An 18,424-nucleotide genomic window follows, 5' to 3' on the forward strand; every position below is an offset into this window, starting at 1 on the left:
TTTCAGTCCATCTTCTTCTTCTATGTGTTGACAGGACCACCTGGTGCTGCTACTGGTTGCCAGATTTTGGATTATCCCGCATAACAATGGGCCAAAGGACTGTTTGGACCAGTTCCACTCCTGCTGCCAGGGACCGCTCTGCCTCTTGCCCTTCAGAGACAGTGGCTCTCCTCCCCATTGTGCACACATGGACGCACGGCCACTCTGGGACGATGCTCCCCCTCACACTCATTCAAACTGTTAATTAACGTGTCCTTGTGTTTATGGCCATCCAGTGGCCCATAAGGGAGTCAGTGAGGTCTAGTCTTGTGTACTCACACAAACACACACGTTGGTAAGCTCATATGCAGGGTGCCGTTTGCACACTGAACAAGCGCACAGTGAGCAAAACAGATGGATTTTGGCGATAATAAAAAACTCATAACCCAGAACTCAAACAAGGGAAATATCTGAAAGGAATAAAGCCTAAATTCAACTTGATGTGGGCTAAATAAGTACATGTGTGTCTGTGTTTGTGCACAGAATGATGAGCTCTTGTGTAAAATGAAAAACACAGAGTTGGTGATGCTCTTTTTCCCCTCACAGGAACTATTAAGTATAATAGGCCCGTGTGTCTGCAGAGCCTCTCTTTGCATGCACTGTGACACCTCTACAGCCTGGAGCGACACAGGCATATATGGCCTTCAGGTGTCCAGACAGACTCTTACTTTACGAAAGTCTAAAACAACATTACCGAGGTGGAGTAGACGCTCAGATCGCACTGCTACTGTCAGAGTCATGACCCAACTGGAATAGACTGAAACCTGCAAAATAGAACCAGCCTCTAACCGTCTGAACTACGAACCAAATCTGTCACTCAAACTGCAAACGGAGACCACAGAGAGGTAACAGGGGAGAGTGGGAAAGGGGGAGATTCCTAGATAGAGAAATGAGGTGAGAGACAGTGAGTAAGAAAGAAGGAGGAGAGGAAGAGTGAGGAAATGTGAATTTCAGAGAGGACTGTTGCAGAAAATGAGCTATTTTGGCATCAGCAGCAGGAATTCAAAGTGTATTTCCTGAAAGCTAAGTTACACTCTGTTGCGTGTTCTTTTGCATGGGGAAACAAGGCAGCTCCACATGGTGCAGAAATGAAAAGCTGCTTTACATGCTGCCCTCACAGACAGAGCCATCCTGTATGACCATTACAAAAAGCAAAATGAGTCTCTCTTTCGTAAAACAGCCATTTGAAATTAAACATTCATGAAAAAAGTTGCCACAGTTTCGGTGGATTGAACTGGAGGTGGTGCTGCTGGTATTGATACTCAGCCCTCCCCCTTGTAATTGTAGTATCAAGAGGGAGCAGCTTGTGGCCAGATGTCATGGGAAGACAGTATTTCCCATTTGTTATTCACACACGGAATAGAAACTGCAGGAATTAGAGGTTAATTATGATGGAGAAAGTTTGAGAGGGGGGAGAGAGGTTGACGGAGGGAGAGAAAGACAGAGGAATGGAGGAGGGTGGCGGGGAAAGTTAATTTTCATCGCTGTTGTGACTGTGTTGTGCTGCAGCTGGTGATGAATGACAGACAGAGAGCTCTCAGCTGGAGGAGGATGGCTAATGGAATTGTACTGCATCAGCCCCGAGATTCACGAGGAGAACACACTAGGTTACTATTATTCTTTCTAAATGCCATGCCTTGTTAGGGACATCCTGCTTCACACAGAGCTTGCGGGAAAAAAGCCCTCTGAAAAAAAAAGATTTGCGTTTCATATTGTCTGCTCTGACTCCTTTTGTTTTGATTCTTCGTTAAACTGGCTTCAAAGAAGAGGGGATATCTGGCCTCGTGGATGGATTACTGAACGGGCCTAACAGGCACAGGCCCGGGGACCAAACGTGTGAGGGGGCCCCCCTACCCCAAAATATTTACACTATAGACTGTATATAAAGATGAACGACACATCTCCACTTCATCCCACTGTACAAAAATGAAGCAAAAATATCACAGATACTATGGCTGCCATTTTGTGGTGGTGAAGTCATTTGAAAACAGAGTCTGCGCAGTAGCGATCTCTGCGGTATCGTGTTCCCAACCACAAACCATGACATACTCCTGTCAGACCAATTGCATGTAGCGCCATTGATCACAAACACACAAACAGCTGTCCATAATAATGTTAAACCTCCTTTTTATGCCACCAAAAAAATAAAAAAACAAAACCAAACTTATCAGAAATACAAACAGTCAAATGAACATGAGCATGATGAGAACTACCTTAAATGTCAGAAATCATCTTGGAGAAAATATATATTATATATATATATAATATATAATATATAAATATTATAAATATTATTTGATGTGTACTTGGTGTGGTTCATGTACCATACACTAACATGAAGGGGCGGGGTTTATGACTTATTCTGCAGCCAGTCACCAGGAGGCAATTGAGATGTTTTGTCTTCACTTTTAGGGAGCTGTCAGGCTAAATACACAAAACACGCTAACATCTGGTTTTTGTATTTTGTGCAAAAGCTTACAACTGGAATTCACACCCATGTCAAATAGTATTTATCAGCTCCAGTTCCGATCCGCCGAGACAAAAATACAACACCCAGGTGTAATTTTAGTCTCTTTACTGCTAAGATGCAATGACACTACAACAAAATACCGTCTTTTTCCGCCCAAGTAGCACTCGAACATTGTTCCAAATTGGTCTGCACTTAGTTTTGAAGATAGAGTGAATGAGTAAACATTTTTTTAAAAAAGTACCCACCATTAAGTTTTTACTGGCCTCCATGCTGCTTTCTACTGACTATTAACCTGTTTTTAGGCCTGTCCATGACGTCGAATGTGACACACCAGGAAAAAAAACACACACACAGAAAGTCATAATCATCCATAAACATGGCTCTGGTCTACTGGCATGCCTAAAAAAACTGCGTAAACAACCTAATTTTTGTGAAAAAGGGGTAATAGTGTTTGGTACCAACCAGGACGACACTAAAAATTATCAAAAAGACCCCAAAGACATGTAAAGAAGGTGCAATTAGACACAAAAAGATGCATGATAACTATAAAGACATGCAAACAACAATAAAAAATAGGCAAAATCACCACAAAGTCTGTGTGTCATGTTTCTATGTAGCAGAGGTGGCAGGTCCTTTTGCATATCTGTGCCCAGGGGCCGGCTGTCTCTCAATCTGTCCATGTCTAGCCTGGATCATGACTCTGCTTCATTTCCAGCAAAAAAAAAACATGATTCAAAATGTCGTTTCGTCGGGCCGGCGAGTTTTCATTTAGATGGTGTAAGTCATCTACTGCAGATGAGTTTCATTCTGTTCTCCGATAATGACAAATATTGCGAGTACATAGTGGGGCAGGTGAAAAGAGGACCTGAAAAGTGTGCTGCGTGTTGATTCAGTTTGAGGTGTAATTCTACACTGATGATGTTCAGCAGACCGTGACACCGGCTCAGATGAGAACGCCTTCATATATCGCTTTCTCCTGGCTGCCTGCACTTGTATCCTTCAAGTCTCCACTGTGCGTGAGTGTACCCTTCAACTGACCACAGCACTTTCTTCAACATGCTTTATAGCCTCATTGATTCACTGTTGTATTTACTGTATTCACTGCAGGAATTATGAACTGTTAAATCAAAGCAAACAGGCGGAGTGGATGAAGTCATCAGATATAGCAGCATTGATTATTCCCATCAGATTTCTGCCTCGCTCCCTCCCTTCCTCCTACATCCTACTGTTTCTCCAGTTGAATGAGTTGTGGCCAGTGGCCGAGCAATGATAGACAGATCATTACACCGCACTGAGTATGCCAAGAGAGCTGCCTTTTTACAGGCAAGGACGGAGAAAGCAGAGAAGCAGAGTAACAGCAAGAAGAAGAAAAGGAAGACAAAGACATCAATTTATCATAAATGCTAAATTGAAGCCAGTCTCTGGATGTTTCACAGTCTGTCTAGGTATTTCCCATCCCCCCATACCACACTATATTCTTCATTCTCCAGTCTGCAGCTCTAACCTCTTTAGAGGATATTATGGTCCCTTGCCATCAGGAAAGCCCATTACTCCATCGACAAAGCTTTATCCATGGAGGTATAGCTTTACTTTTCCACTTTGTGTGTGTGTGTGTGTGTGTGTGCATGATAATGTAACCAGAACCTTTGGAGTTGTGTAGGGTAATGCCTGTAACAGCATCAGTTCTTGTTTGCCGGAAGGGAAGCACACCGTGAGATAGGATCAATGTCAAGATGAAAAGTCGATCTGTTATGGTAGAATAATTGTTGTCGCACAAATTTGCAGGCTCCCAGAAAACATTTTACTCATGCAATGTTTCATCCTTTAGGTCACGCATGTAAAAAAAAACAACTTTTTTTTGGAAGCTTGCAAATTCAGTATGCAGGCAACCTCTTCTTTTCACAAAGTGGGTCGTATTTCTCTGACTTACTTTCTTTAAAATAAAGATGGCGACTGTTTGTTGTGTCTGCTGGTTAGTTGGCTGTTTGATTTGTCCTCTTATCCAAAATTAAATCATACAAACCACACATTATGGGTACTTTTACATGCAAACTAATGTTGCACTATTATTTTGAATCTGACAATGTTATTATTTTGATATAGGTCATGCTAATACCATATTCCTTTAAGAAATGTGAATTAGGACTTACTCTGAATATAGCATTTCCTAATTAAGACATGGAATATGCTGGTAGTATTCAGGTTTTAATAGCATTCTTTGGAAATGTATAGAGCGCATTTGAGATATGTGTCTCAGTTGGGGTTTTTTCCACAGTTTATGACACATATTCTCTTGCCCATTTATGGTCACCTCTGTGTGTTGTCATGGACATCTTGTAAACAAATCAAATAGTCAACAGTTTGCAGCACTGCAGCAGAGATGCATGACAAAACTAGAACTTTTGCCTCGCAGATGTATGCCTCCGTGCACCAGTCAAGTTACACAGAAGATCTATAAAATCTATAAAATTAATACAGTTTCAAGGTGAACAGCCAAGATTAATATAATCTAAACCAAATGTATCCAGCTCTGTTTCTGAGTTATGGCATTGAGTAATGGCCAGGAAAGTGTTTTTGCAGAACATTATGACATTACAGTGAGGTTGACCTTTGACCTTTTGGATATAAAATGGCATCACTTCATTATTTTATTCTAATCAAAATTTGAGTGAAGTGTTGCCATAACTAGTGAATGAATTCCTGAGTTATGGCCAAAAACAAATGTTTTGTGAGGTCCATGTGACCTTGACCTTTGACCACCAAATTCTTAATAGTTCTTTTTTCAAGTGGACTTTTGTGCCAAATTTGAAGAAATTCCCACAAGGTGTCTTGAAATATTGCATTCACAAGAATAAGACGGATGCAAGGTCACAGTGACCTTAAATTTAAACCTTTGACCACCAAAATCTAATCAATTCTTTGTTGAGTCAAAGTGAACGTTTGCGCCAAATTTGAAGGTTTGAAGAAAACATAATTCCTTTGGCCACATATATTGCAGAGGCATAAATGAAGCCCATGTTTCTGGTCAGAAGGAGTAACTATGTCAACAGGTTTTTGGATATGTACAAATATCTTTATGTCAACCTTTTTAACCAGGTTGTGGAAGGAATTAAAGTGGGAGGCTGTCTTTGCACAATCAAACAGGTCCGGCATCGATGGAAAAATGTTGGGACAAGTGACAGCCATTCCACTTTTCCATATTATTTTGTTGTGATAAGGAACATGTTTTTTGTGGCAACAGTAGAATTAGTGAAATATAAATTTTCATTAGTCATGTGAACAGCTTAATAGGAGTATTGTCTTTTTTGGAACAAGGGCAAAAACTTGATTTTTTTGTTCATGTCTGTGATACAGTTCTTTTTCTCTCTTTTTCTTTCTTTCTCTCTCTCTGCATGAAGCCAGATTGCCCTTCACTAGAAGTAATGAAGCCACTCTATCAAAGACCTGTACCTCTGCCCGCCTGCCGCCCACCTCCCAGTTCCTCTCTAAAAAGGACAATAGAACAGAGTTGTGGTGAAGCTACACCGCACAGCTTTAAGGACGACATTCAATCTTACTGTATGTTTTTGTCTTAAACTTGTTGTTTGCACAATAGCTCACACTAGCTCATAACCAGCATTGTGAAAAATACACTCATCACCTGTCACTGACACCAAAGCTCCATCACTGAACATGTTGTATTGTTCTCCACTGCATGACCTTGAGATCCTTCAGCCTCGTAGCTCAGTCAGAACGAGAGGTCCTCTGGGGAGCCTCTCTGTCTTTCACTACACCACCTCACCAAGCAAGTCAGCCATATGGCCACGGCCCCGTAGACCAACACTCCACCACTGAGGAGCTTTATGGGCATAAACGACAGCAAGACAAATTCCTTTTCAGGGGCTGATAAAATCTCTCTAGTCATCCATTTACTATACGGCCAAAGCTGCTTGTGCTCCAACTGTCTCCCTGTCTCTCCAAATGTCGTTTTTTTTTTCCTTTCCAGAAGTGTGCTGAGTGGGGTCGTGGCATTGTCGGTGGCAGCATCTGCCAGCGAGAAAGGGGCCAAGGAGAGTGAGTGCCTCCTGTTTGTCCCCACTGTCTCCAGGCCCCCAACCATATTCTTCCTGCTAATTAACCTGCTGATGCCTCCTTACTGTTTACATTTCGGGGAGAAGGTGCAAGGGGGTTGTGTGGGAAGTGGGGAAAGAAGGACAGCTGACAACTGGAAACTTGAGCTCTGAAGCTTGAGGATTAATTATGCTCGGCCTCATTTTTTGGCCACAAGGATGCACACACCTGCTCGGCAATATATTCTGCATTTTTACAGATTTTTAACCTAATTGTATTTTTCTGCAGTTAGAAGATTATAGGTGAGTTTTTTTTCTGTCTGATCCAACAACAACTTGGAACAGGAAGGTTTGATAATTCACAAAGCTTCCTAGTACTTAAAGTTGCTAAAAGTGACAAAATTAAAAATACAATCTTAGAATTTTGACATTTTCTTTTTTCCCCTTGAAGTTAAGACTAGGTCCTCATAAAGATGAAAGTCAAGCATAGCCCTTATGAGAGCTCCTAAAGTGAAAATCTGTTAGGAGAGGAGAGGAGAACTTTTAAAGTGCTCAAGAGTTTTCTTAAGCAGAGGAGAAAATGGTGGAAAGACTAAGAGGTTTGAGAAATATTCTCCAAACACTGGATGACAGTGACTGAATGTAATGCCACAGATTAGATCGTGCAGGAATAATACTTTTGGTTGATCTCATCAGATATGCACTCACATCGCTCACCCAGTGCAGTAATGATATAACGCCAAAAATAAAGGGATCACAACACTAAGAAATTTGGCAACTGGGAAAATGCACAAGTGCAGCAGTGTGACCATACAAACTGATCTTTCCAAGTCTTATATTGTGATACAGTTCATTTCAACTCCTCTCGGTGTCCACACCTTGCAGGTTCACAAAAGGGTGTTTCTGTGACAACCAATCACATCATTTCAAAGAATGTATCATACCTAGTAGGGCTGGGCGATTTGGCCTAAAAAGACAAGATACAAAATATAATACATAGTCCTAAAGATACAGTGTACTTTGCCGTCCTACGCGAACCTCGCTAATCTTTAGGCCTGGCGGAGGATCTGTAGTCTTGTTAACATTGTAGGGAAACACTGCAAATTTGCAGCGGGTCGCTGTCCTGTCTTACAGGGACACAGCGGGAAAATGCTTCTGCTAATGCCGGTTGCTTTTTACCGTCTGTTTGTGGGCTGACGCGGTGTTGTGCATCTCAGAGTCAGACACATGTTGAAACAAAGTGGTCGCGTTGCTGCCTTTAGTTGCAACAGCCTTTGAAGAAACTTTGCAGGACTGTGGTTTGTTCAAGATCTGACGCCGCAAAACCGAAACCAGTCCCAAATGAATGACAAGACTGTCTTTTTTGGGAAGGTATGGTGGAGGCGAAAATCGCGATTTTCATTTTTAAAAATGCCCCTGAACCACAAATTCAAATTAATCGATAAAATCGATTTATCGCCCAGCCCTAATATCTAGCAATGGAATAGACCATACCTCCTTACTAAGGCCTTTCCTAAATCCTAAGTTATAAGTCCTTGCTGAAAATTTTGGGCTAAATTAGGAGCTATTCTTAGCGGCCTTGTGAATATGGCCCTAGAAGAGGAAGCAAAACCGACTCAATTCCCTCAATTAAAAGTGATCATATCACTCTACACATGATCAAGCAAGATGGAGGTAAAATGGCACTGATGCTGGCGTAAAGGAGGGAGGTGTAAACCTGCCTGCTGACACACACCGCGAGGTTAGAGATGCAGATGGCAAAACTGGCTGTGACTCCCTCGGCTTCAGGTTGCCAGCTTGGAGGCTGGAGAGCAGCAAATGTTCCACAGTCCAAGTGCTAGCCTCTTTAGCATGGAAGTTCAATTTCCTATCATTTTTTGCCAGGGGGCCCATTAGCATCCATTCTGACTTTTCCACTTTGTGATGAGAGCGAGTACTTTTGTTCATCCTTATGAAAATGAGTTCCTGAAGGTAATTGCATCCGTGTTGCATTCAGCGTGTTGTTCATTAGGAGAAGGAGTTATAAATGGGAGCTCTCACAGCGTATGTTCACGTCAGGCTCTGCTGCTCCCTCTGCCACCACGGGCGACATGCACATCGCTCACTCTCTCGCAGGAACGGGCGAATATGTGGCTGCACCCTGCCAGTGGGAACGAAAATGGGAAGGAGGGAGATGGAGGGGGGTGGAGGAAGAACGAGGAAACAGGAAGGCCACAGAGAGACAGGAATAAGAGCAGGATCAGAGATGACGACTCGGACGATGAATCAAGAAAAAGTTTTTTGACTGGAAATGGGGATGTAGTGGAATAAGGAGAAGGAGGGGGAGGTGTAGCAGAGTAGGCAGACGGGCAGGAGAAGTTTCCAGCCCTCCACCCATCAGAGAGTTCGGCTGTTCAGATGTTTGGTTGGCGGTAAAGGCAGACAGACAGATTGTAGCCAATGATATGTGTTGGGAACATCTCAGAGATGGGCTAATGACAGGAGGGGAGAAGCAGGCAGATGGCTCCCGTCAGGGAGATGCGCTTGCAGTACCGTCCCAGTAGTCTGGGCTGAGACTGCATGAACATTTGGGATTGAAGGGAATAAGTAATGGTTAGTGTAAAGAGAGAAATTGATTAGGGAAGGTGGGGACAGGCTGTCCTCTGTTAGACCTCTTACAAAAAAAAAGAAGGAGGCTGAGTTTATGATGCTTATACTGTGCATGTTTGTGAAGCCGCAGAGACGTAGAGATCGGCTGGTTCTCCTGGGGGAGTCCGTGGGTGACATTTTCGGTATGGACGAATAACTTAGAAAATGCAATGTAATACTCATTATTTACAAAAAGTAATCACATTACCGTCCTGTTTATTTGATAGTAGAAGGACTAAGTCATTTTACTCATCACAACATTACCCTCAATCAGTCCAGCTGTCAGAGGTGCCTTCCCACAACTCTGGAGTCTCATTCTCACAATGACGTTGCAGCTTCACGCACCCTCCCAACTCAGAAAAAATCAGCTAGCCAGAGGACACAACATGTAAATACAACAACTTAAGAGTCACTACAGGTTGTATTTCTTCTCTCGTGGCAGAGACTGCCGACGTTCCCCAGTATCTAGCAGGGATGTATAACCGTATGTTGCACAGCATGTCTTTTAAACGTGTATATTTTTGTTCCAAAGTGACACGTACAAAGCCAGTGAAAAACTTGGGGATAATGGTCCCAGTATTTCAAAATCATTAATGGGTTGTATACGAGAAAAGTGATGGAAATAGTTGTGTGAAGAAAAAAGTGACCTTGATAGAGACGTTTAAATCTTGTATTCTTCCCACATCTGACAAATCCCTGCTTTAAGTGGGCGTGCTTGTTGGATTATCAGTTTCAGAAAGTTACAAAAATGGTCTGACCTCTCTACTCTAAAATAAGGACAATGTTGGGAGAGGGCGTTTCAGATGCTCTTCAACCACCAAACAACTACTCTGGTTGAAGCATACTGACATATTAACACGTGCCTCACCGATCTTTCCACTGAAAGCACACAGCTCAAAACTTACGTGTGTTCTGCATTTAACTCCTGATAAGACACCAATCTCAAAATGTGGAAGTAACTTATTTGTTACTGGAATTAGTAACTATAATGCCGTTATTGAATTTGCACACGGAAATTCTGAAGTTATGGGCTAGACAGGTTCACTTCAGTGGTGTGTTCAGAGTACAGTTATCAGAGCAATAAACGACTGTTAGAATTGAGAGCAGCGTTGTTAGGTTTTACTTTCACTTTCATTAGGTTAAGGTGTCTAAACATGTCAAGGTTTATAAAAAAACACCATGGTTTGGCTTAAAATAAGACGTTACATGGTGCATGTCATGTCATATGTATTGGCAAGAATCTGGTGATATGATATGAATCACGACACAGTTTACAGTTCAATATATTGCAATATATCAGGATATTGCAACTAAGACAATATATTGTGATATTTGTTAAAAATCCAACTTTAGGAGCTGGTAGACTCTTTATGACTCTGCCTATGTTGAAATGAACTGCCCATTTTTGTAAAAATAGCGCCTCTTTATTTCATGTGCACATGGAATACCGCTGGACAGTTGAGAACGAGGACGGACTGAATTGGTCGTGGTGTTGTTATTATATGCCAGTGGACGGCCGGACGATACCTGACGTGTCTGCCTGATACAGGCACGGGTAGTGTCACCGGACAATGCAGCCGGACGGAACCTGTTGGCGTGCATGAAAACTGGCAGGACAGCGTCAGGTTGAAATGCTGTAGGAAATGACATGATACAAGGTGCGCAAAGGCACCCATAGGCTGGGCGGGAGGGGAGGTGGATTGGTTGAAAAAACCCAAATTTCACAGCAAGTTGATGAAAAAAAAGAGAAAAGATCATTAAATTACTGCCAAACAACACTGGTAGCTAACACTTTCTTTCTCTTAACAGTCTCCATCTTTGTCTTCTTTGCTTCTCAGTCCTTGCCTCGCATGTCAGCGAGTGAAGGGGTGTGAGTGGCAGCTTCTGTCAATCTTTTCTTAGTATTCCAGGATGTGTCATCTCCTTGTGTAGGCTTGCCTGTATTCCCCCGAGTAGCAGCTAAACAGATCAGAATGGACTAATCTGTTTCCGGCTTCTCATGTCTGCTCCTCTAGCTCAGACAATCTGCGTCGCTTCAGTTGCATGTTTTGTGACTGTCCACGTCTGTGCTGCTCGCTCTGTTAAAGGACTCTGGATGAGAGGGCTTCAGATCAGCTGTCAATATGGCAAGGAAACTGAGAGACCGGTGACTGACTGACAGTGACAGTGTCTCATGGGCGGATCAGATACAGTCCATGAATCACAGACAGCACTAACGCTGAAACTAAATCTATTGTTTATTTACACTGTGATGTATCACAACATCACACAGGACTTGTCAGTATCTGCCAGCTCGCCACTGTGTTATGTGGAGAAATAACTTGTACATTATGTGAATAAACAAAAAGGGTTTACACATAGAAACAGAATGAGAGTAGAACAGACAATGAACTGTTTGCTGTGGTCCTTTGACGAGACCAAAAGAAAATGGCGAATGTTGTTAGTTGTTGTGGTGACACCACATGTCGGTGGTGATGTAAAGTGTGTCACAATCATTAGTTTGAGAGGTCTGTTCTGGCCTATTTTTACATGCTTTCTTTATTAAACAGAAAAATATAACTGCACAACAATCCAAGTTTCTCTTTTTTACTGTACTAAAGCCACTTTTCAAGACGGGATAATTGCGCCCTTATGCCGCAGGAGATTTTAAAAAGCAGCTAGAAGCAGTTAGCAGCTAACTCAAAGAAGAACATGTCTGAACATTGGGAAACAATTACATTAGGGTGCTTCTTACCCTCTGAGCAGAGGACAAGATCAGTCGCTATATAGCAGGGACATGATTGTTGTTCTCATGCTATGCCATTGTTATTGTTTAGAAAGGACTGCCTATGCATATGTCATATGTCATACTACAGGCCAGCGCTGCTGTGGACATCATGTCTCTTCTGCTTCTGCGATGCCAGCATGCTACCTAAAATTACACACTGGAATGGCATGATGCCACTGCTGTTTGGTTCTGTGTAAAAATGCAGTAGGAGTGGGTACCAAACCCTGTATTAAACAGGCTCCGGTGCTGAATTATTTAAGACCGGAGTATTGATGAGCTCTGACGTTAATGGTTCTGCTATCAGTATTGGGGATTTTATGAAAACATATTTCTTGTTTATTAAGGTTACATAAACGTCTTTTACAGTTTTTATCCTACCAACTCTTTTTATATTTCCAAGAACATCGTCTGGGATATATTTTCACTCTTCAGTCCAGAGGACAGCTGTGCGTGTCGGAGCCTGCAGCCTGCTGCATGTCCGAGGGACAGGGTGGGGTCAGCTCTGCCACTCTGTCTCTCACACACACACACACACACACACACACACGGGAGCCCTGCTCTCAGTGACACGCTCCAAAGTCTGGTCAGACTTCTCAAGAGTTGATGCCGATACTGTTCATTGTCACAAGTGCAACAACTATTTTGCATGAGTGAAAACATGAGCAATATCACAAAACATCTCATGAAAATACCTCACATACAGGCTGCAAAATGCACACATTAGCATAGCCATTATGTTATGTTATAGTCTGTAATAGTGTTGTTTTCTTATGCTTTTGCAGAATGTTAATTTAAATACTTTTATAGGGGTATATATAGAAAATAAAGCAATGTTAATTATGTTCTTAATTTTTAACATTTTTTTAACTCTCAACCCCCCCAACAGTACACTTAAAACTATCCTGCTAGGTTGATTTGAATGAGAACGTCTATTCTGCTCTCATTCTATTTTTATGGATTTGCATTCAATCTCGTAATAAGTGCTGGTTGAGTTCTCTCGTTCTTTGGAGTTAGCATGCTACACAGAAGAAAGAAAAAGAGACAAGAGACATCTTTCCTCCAGCTATCATCCTTTAATCCTCTCAGTCTCTTTCTAGTCTTTGTGTTCACTCTGTATCAGAAACATAAAGTGTTTTTTGGCCCAAGACGAGAAGTCTGCAGAGCAGGATATACGGTAAGATGGGAGAGTGGCTAATCCGCGTTCATTACATTTAAAATGATCTGGAGTGAGTCACTCCTAGTGGCTCTCTTACTACGCCCTGCCGGGCTGTGTGGGTGGATGACTCTGACTGTGTCAGACAACTGCTGCTGGCTTATGTGTTTAGCCGACGCCACTGCACCACAATGAGAGGAAGTACTTTCTAATGCAATAGGGAAATGGTCATTAGTTTTCCAGCTTCATCATCATTAAGGGGCTTAAATAGGTCAGCCACTGGCTTCAGGAGAACTAAGAAGCTCTTGTGTCTGGGAAGAGGTGGGAGATTGTTGTGGGGATTTACGATTATTCATTTCCAATCATATGAAAGTAAATTGGTCAATTAAACTTTGATCAGTTTAACAACTGGACACATTTTAGATTCACAGTTATTAGCAGTTGTGTTGCAGCTTGTGAGTCTGTGTTTGTGGATTGCAGCTTTCTCGCTGAGATGACAAAGGACCGTAACAGAACTAAGATATGATAAAAGTCCATTTATATGCAACCACAACCGCATATCCATACAAACTATTCCCCACCGGCAAAACACAGCCCGGGATATGGTATGCTCTCTGAGACAGTAAAGGTGCTGAGGGAGCAAACGTAAATTTCATTTCACACACCAATCACAGCTTTATTTGACTCCACCTGTTTGATAATGCTCACACTGTGGCTTATTTTCTGGGCTGAATAGCGTTCTTTATGGCCTAAACAATAATAGAGACAAAATATGGATTAGATATAAATTCATCTTACACTGTGAATGAGTGTACGGGAATGTGCATATAAATATGTATTTCCCTCAGCCATGGGGATAAACAGGCCTGTATATTTAGAAAAATGTGCTTATTATTATTCAAGCATGAGATTCATCTCAGAGTGCTTCACCCTGATAGAAAGCAGTGTTCTTTGATGTCAGAGTCAAGATAAAAGAGTCATTGTTTTATGTTTGTGCCCATCAAAAAATATCTGTAATTCACTGTCTGCCAATTATGCTTTGTTATTTGTTTAGTTTTGTGTTTTTCACACTAAAGGTGAATGTTTAAGAGGCTTTTCTGCATGTGCAACGAAAGTATGTGGAGCAGAAGAAAGAAGCAGCCAGCGAAATCTCTGTTTTCTTTCGTTGAATGTGAGAACTGTGACTTTGCTCGAAGAAATCCACATATTCAGACACCACTTGGCTCTTTCAACATTTTGAGTAAAGCAATACAGTAATACTCTGTAGCTTTCCCCAGCATGTCTTCCAGACACAGCATAATTTCTGGACTATTTTTAGTCATTTTTTCATTTTAGTGAACTATATTTTTAGTTCTCATGGTAAATTAATGTCAGCTTGTCTTTGCTTTCAAGTGTCTTCTGAATGAGTTTGTTTACTTAAGAAATAAAAGTCAGTATATGACCAGTTTAAATATATACGGTAATTGACAATAAAGTATAATTATTTATACAAAAGAGTCATGTGGCCTTCGAAATAGTGGCACACAAAAAGGCAAAGGAGACAAGTGTGTATCAGAGAGCAAGAGAGGTGGAAAGGCTATTTCATACTTATGAGTCTATTCACACACATGCACTCTGTCACATGCTTTATCGATGGCACGCACTGACTGGAAGGGATATTTTGCTGACTTTCAACCAGCTTTTTATCATAACAATGTGGGCAGTATGTTTAAATGAACTACTGTAAATTTCCATTCATCTTGCCAGCACCCGGACCTCCTTGCTCATTTTACTGAGGACAAAAAAACAGTTATCCAGCAGATTTTTGTTGGCTGTAGGGCTGTTGTTCAAACTATACATGGGTGAATAAAGACAATTGGATGAAGTTTTGGAGGCAGGCCCCCGTTTATTCCTATGCAGGTAGCTCAGTGCTGCAGGAAGCCAAAAAAAACTACATCTTCCATTTCAGAGCTTCAACATCTTGTGGCCCATCGAGCAAGCGCATTGGAGATTTACTGCAGCCGTGCGCTGCTGAGCATGGGTGAGCGTAGCAGCACGGCTAACTTTCACCAGCCGAGAGGCTAACTTCAGCTTTAGCCCTCCATAAACTTGAAAGGGGTTACAAATGATTGAATTAATTATTCAATCATAAGTATCGAATCCCGAAACGAGTGAAACTAGTCAATTCGCGGGGTTGTGATGCTCAAAATAATTATCCACTCATATACTTACACCTCTGTCGCAATGTTAGTCTATCATCAGTCTTTTGGGCTCATGGATGGACCCGGACATTGTAATTCCATGTTTGGCCACTATGTAAAATTGGTTCCTGGGGGCCTGGAAGTACAGATTGTACCACTTCACACAAAGAGTATAGATTGGTAAAGAGATAGAGAGTGATCGTCCTCTCTCCAAACTCAGATCCAAATGTACAACTAAGAGTGCTGATCAAATACAAACCAACATTCAACTGTATTGCCTTTTTCTCGTATGAAGTTTCTTTAGCAACATGTTTTACTGCACCGCTTTTCTGTAAAATGAGAATTTGCGAACAAGACGCGAGAGCCATCCTGCTTCCTGTATTGTGAAAAACTGAGGCTGACAAAAATGAGGTCAAACTGTGAAACTAAGCAGAATATGAACCAAGAGTCTGTTATCGTGATAGCTGTTTCTCCCCTAAAATGTTTTCAGAAACATTTTTTAGCTTACTGTTCAACTGCAATTCTTAATGGTTATTACTTGCCGGCCATTGAATTCGCATTACGTCATTCACCAGCAGGATTGTAGTCCAGTGTGGTGCAGTGCATTCTGGTAGTCATTCTGCCGCAGCCCTTTCCTCAGTTTTCTCTGGTCTTTTAGCAACAATTTAAAAAGTATTTGTGTCTTTCTACTGCACAGACATCCTAGTTCTATGAAAAGACAATCTTTCCAGCTGGGAAATACTTCTGTGTGTATGCAATTATATATATACACATGACTGTCAATTACTGCACATTAGTGCTACGCGATATGGTCCTAAAATAATACCAGGATATTTCAGGGTATTTTTGTTGAACAAATGATCTCAAATTTGTGTAGTTTACAAACAGCAGAAACTCAGATCCTTTATAAAATATAAATAGCACAACAAAATAAAATCAAAAATAAATTGCATATCTAAACAGCTGCCAAATCCCTTAAAATATACCTAAAAAGTACCTTTGAAGTAGTAATCTCACTTTTAGTCATGCTTGTTGTTGCCGTGTGCAACGGTCTGACATCATCATGTCAACAAGTTGAAATATTACCATCATCACGATATGATTTTTTCTTATTACATTAAAAATGATACCAGTATTATTGTGAACTATATGATATGGCACACCCCTACTGCCTATTGTGTACATGTACAAACATCCCAGAGGCAGAGATAGGAAAAGATGGGGAACGCTGACCTTGAGGTTTTAGTTCCAAGGACACAACCATCGATCTTCCGGTGGAGGCGGTCTGTCTGCAGGTGTATTAGTCTGAAAGGGATGGGAGAGACAGCATCAGAGAGTGTGTGTTTGTGTGTACTTGTGTACTGTACATACAGCAGCTGTTTATTTGTTCCTGCACGCGTCTTTGTCTCTGATATGGAACAGACAAAAGGACAATGAGAGAGCCTACTGCATTCATGACACAATCGTGCACACTTGTGGTTCACAGACCCACTTCTGCACAAATTACCTCGTGGAGATTAAAATGCAGAAGTCTTGTACTGCACTATCTACTTTTTGATATTAGTGTTGCCTTCGGGCTGATGAGAATTCCCCTTTGTTCTGGCAATGGGACATTTCCTCATGTAATATGCAGCAGAGCAGAATATTTAACAGCAGTATGACTACTGTCAGGAAATAAGGAGTTGAACAGTAAGCATTGATTACACGTTATTTCCACCGATGATTTATGAAGGCAAACGGCTGCAGTGCAGGGTGTGGCATCCTACCTCATTTTGTCATCTAACTGAATAAAGTGTGGTGCCGAGTGTCATTTTGGCCCTCTGTCTCCTGAGCTGCAAAGTAGCGCCTTGGGGCAGACTCTCTGAAATATCTCCCTGTGACAGTGCAAGCCTTCACCTCGGCTCAGATCTGCCTAAATGATTTTAGCTGTAGGTGAGAAATCCCAGCCTTTGATTTAGAAAGGGGGCACGCAGGTACAGATTTCCCAGAGGAGGGTGAGTTCACAGATATATATCAAGAGAGGTAAATGTCTAGCTCATTTCCAATTATGGTTTAACGAGACGGATTGAGGTCAGGGCCAGAGAGCGCGGCCGCAGGAACCAGCCATCAGACACACTTGTGGGAACGCCAGCAGAGAGAAGGGGGCACTAGAGGTGGCAGGAACTTTGGAAGTCTTAGCACGCCACCCTGAGTGAGAGGAATGATTTTCCCTCCGCCGCCCACCCTTTCTCTCCCTCACACACACACACAGTCAGGGAGCCATCGGAGGCAGGGGGCTGAGACGGTGCCAGCCGCCCATAAAGGCTCCAGTGATTCTGTGTGGAGGACTAACCTAGCAACCGCTGAGAGAAAGTGAAGCAGCCAGCTCCTTTCTCTCAAGTCCACTAGAAGACTGTGTTTCAGGAGAATATTGTCCTCTATGATAACTCCTACAGCACAATGCGTCATTTGAGAGGGGCTTGGCAAAAGTGCGTTGAAGTCAGCGGCAAGTCAATGATATGGAGAGGGGGGAGGTGACAGCCTAGTTGGGACTGACAGCTCGGAGACTAGCTGAGAGAGGTGTCACTGCCACTCTGTCTGAAAGGCCGGCTGTTGTCTCGGCCTGTTTGTTCACTTGGTCTTTTCACTGTGGCTTCCTGTAGTCAGGACACAGTAAAGCCTCATTCTCAACACAAATCCCTGTTTAAACATCTCGTATTTGGTCCTTTTTTAATTTTACCTGGAAACAAACATCTATTTTTCTCTTAACAGATGTAATCCCCGAGGTGGAGTTCTAATTGAAAAACACATAAAAGATTAAACACCGACAAGTTGAAAGGATTTACCAACTATATGCTCACACGCAAAGGCACAGCCATGCACTCACGCATAATGTGAACCGTGTGAAAGTTTAAGCAGCTGTTTTGCCAAACTTTTGTTGAACATGACTTTAAATCTGTCACCTAATATACACACACACACACACACACACACACACACACACACACAGACTTAGATTTATTCCTTTAAGATAAGCAGATATGCTTATCTCCAGATCTGATACTAACACGATTCTTGGGTGTTGATTCGATACACATTAAAGTATTATGATTCTATATTGGGATTTATTGCGATTTTTGTTTGTTTGGTTAACACTAG

At 42.0% G+C, this 18,424-nt stretch overlaps 1 long non-coding RNA gene across 1 annotated transcript in view; it reads right to left on the bottom strand.

Moving 5' to 3' along the window:
* LOC148190373 (uncharacterized) overlaps nt 1-16,593 on the bottom strand; it is a 74,137-nt gene extending 57,544 nt beyond the window's left edge. Inside the window, exon 1 of the long non-coding RNA XR_015777425.1 lies at nt 16,520-16,593. This is a non-coding gene — a long non-coding RNA (uncharacterized LOC148190373). The remainder of the gene's footprint in view (nt 1-16,519) is intronic.
* Between the last annotated feature and the right edge of the window lie 1,831 nt (nt 16,594-18,424).

The sequence above is a fragment of the Plectropomus leopardus genome, chromosome 1 (assembly GCF_026936395.1).
Source record: "Plectropomus leopardus strain MGB_pleo_1.0 chromosome 1, ASM2693639v1, whole genome shotgun sequence".
NCBI classification, from domain to species: Eukaryota; Metazoa; Chordata; class Actinopteri; order Perciformes; family Serranidae; genus Plectropomus; species Plectropomus leopardus.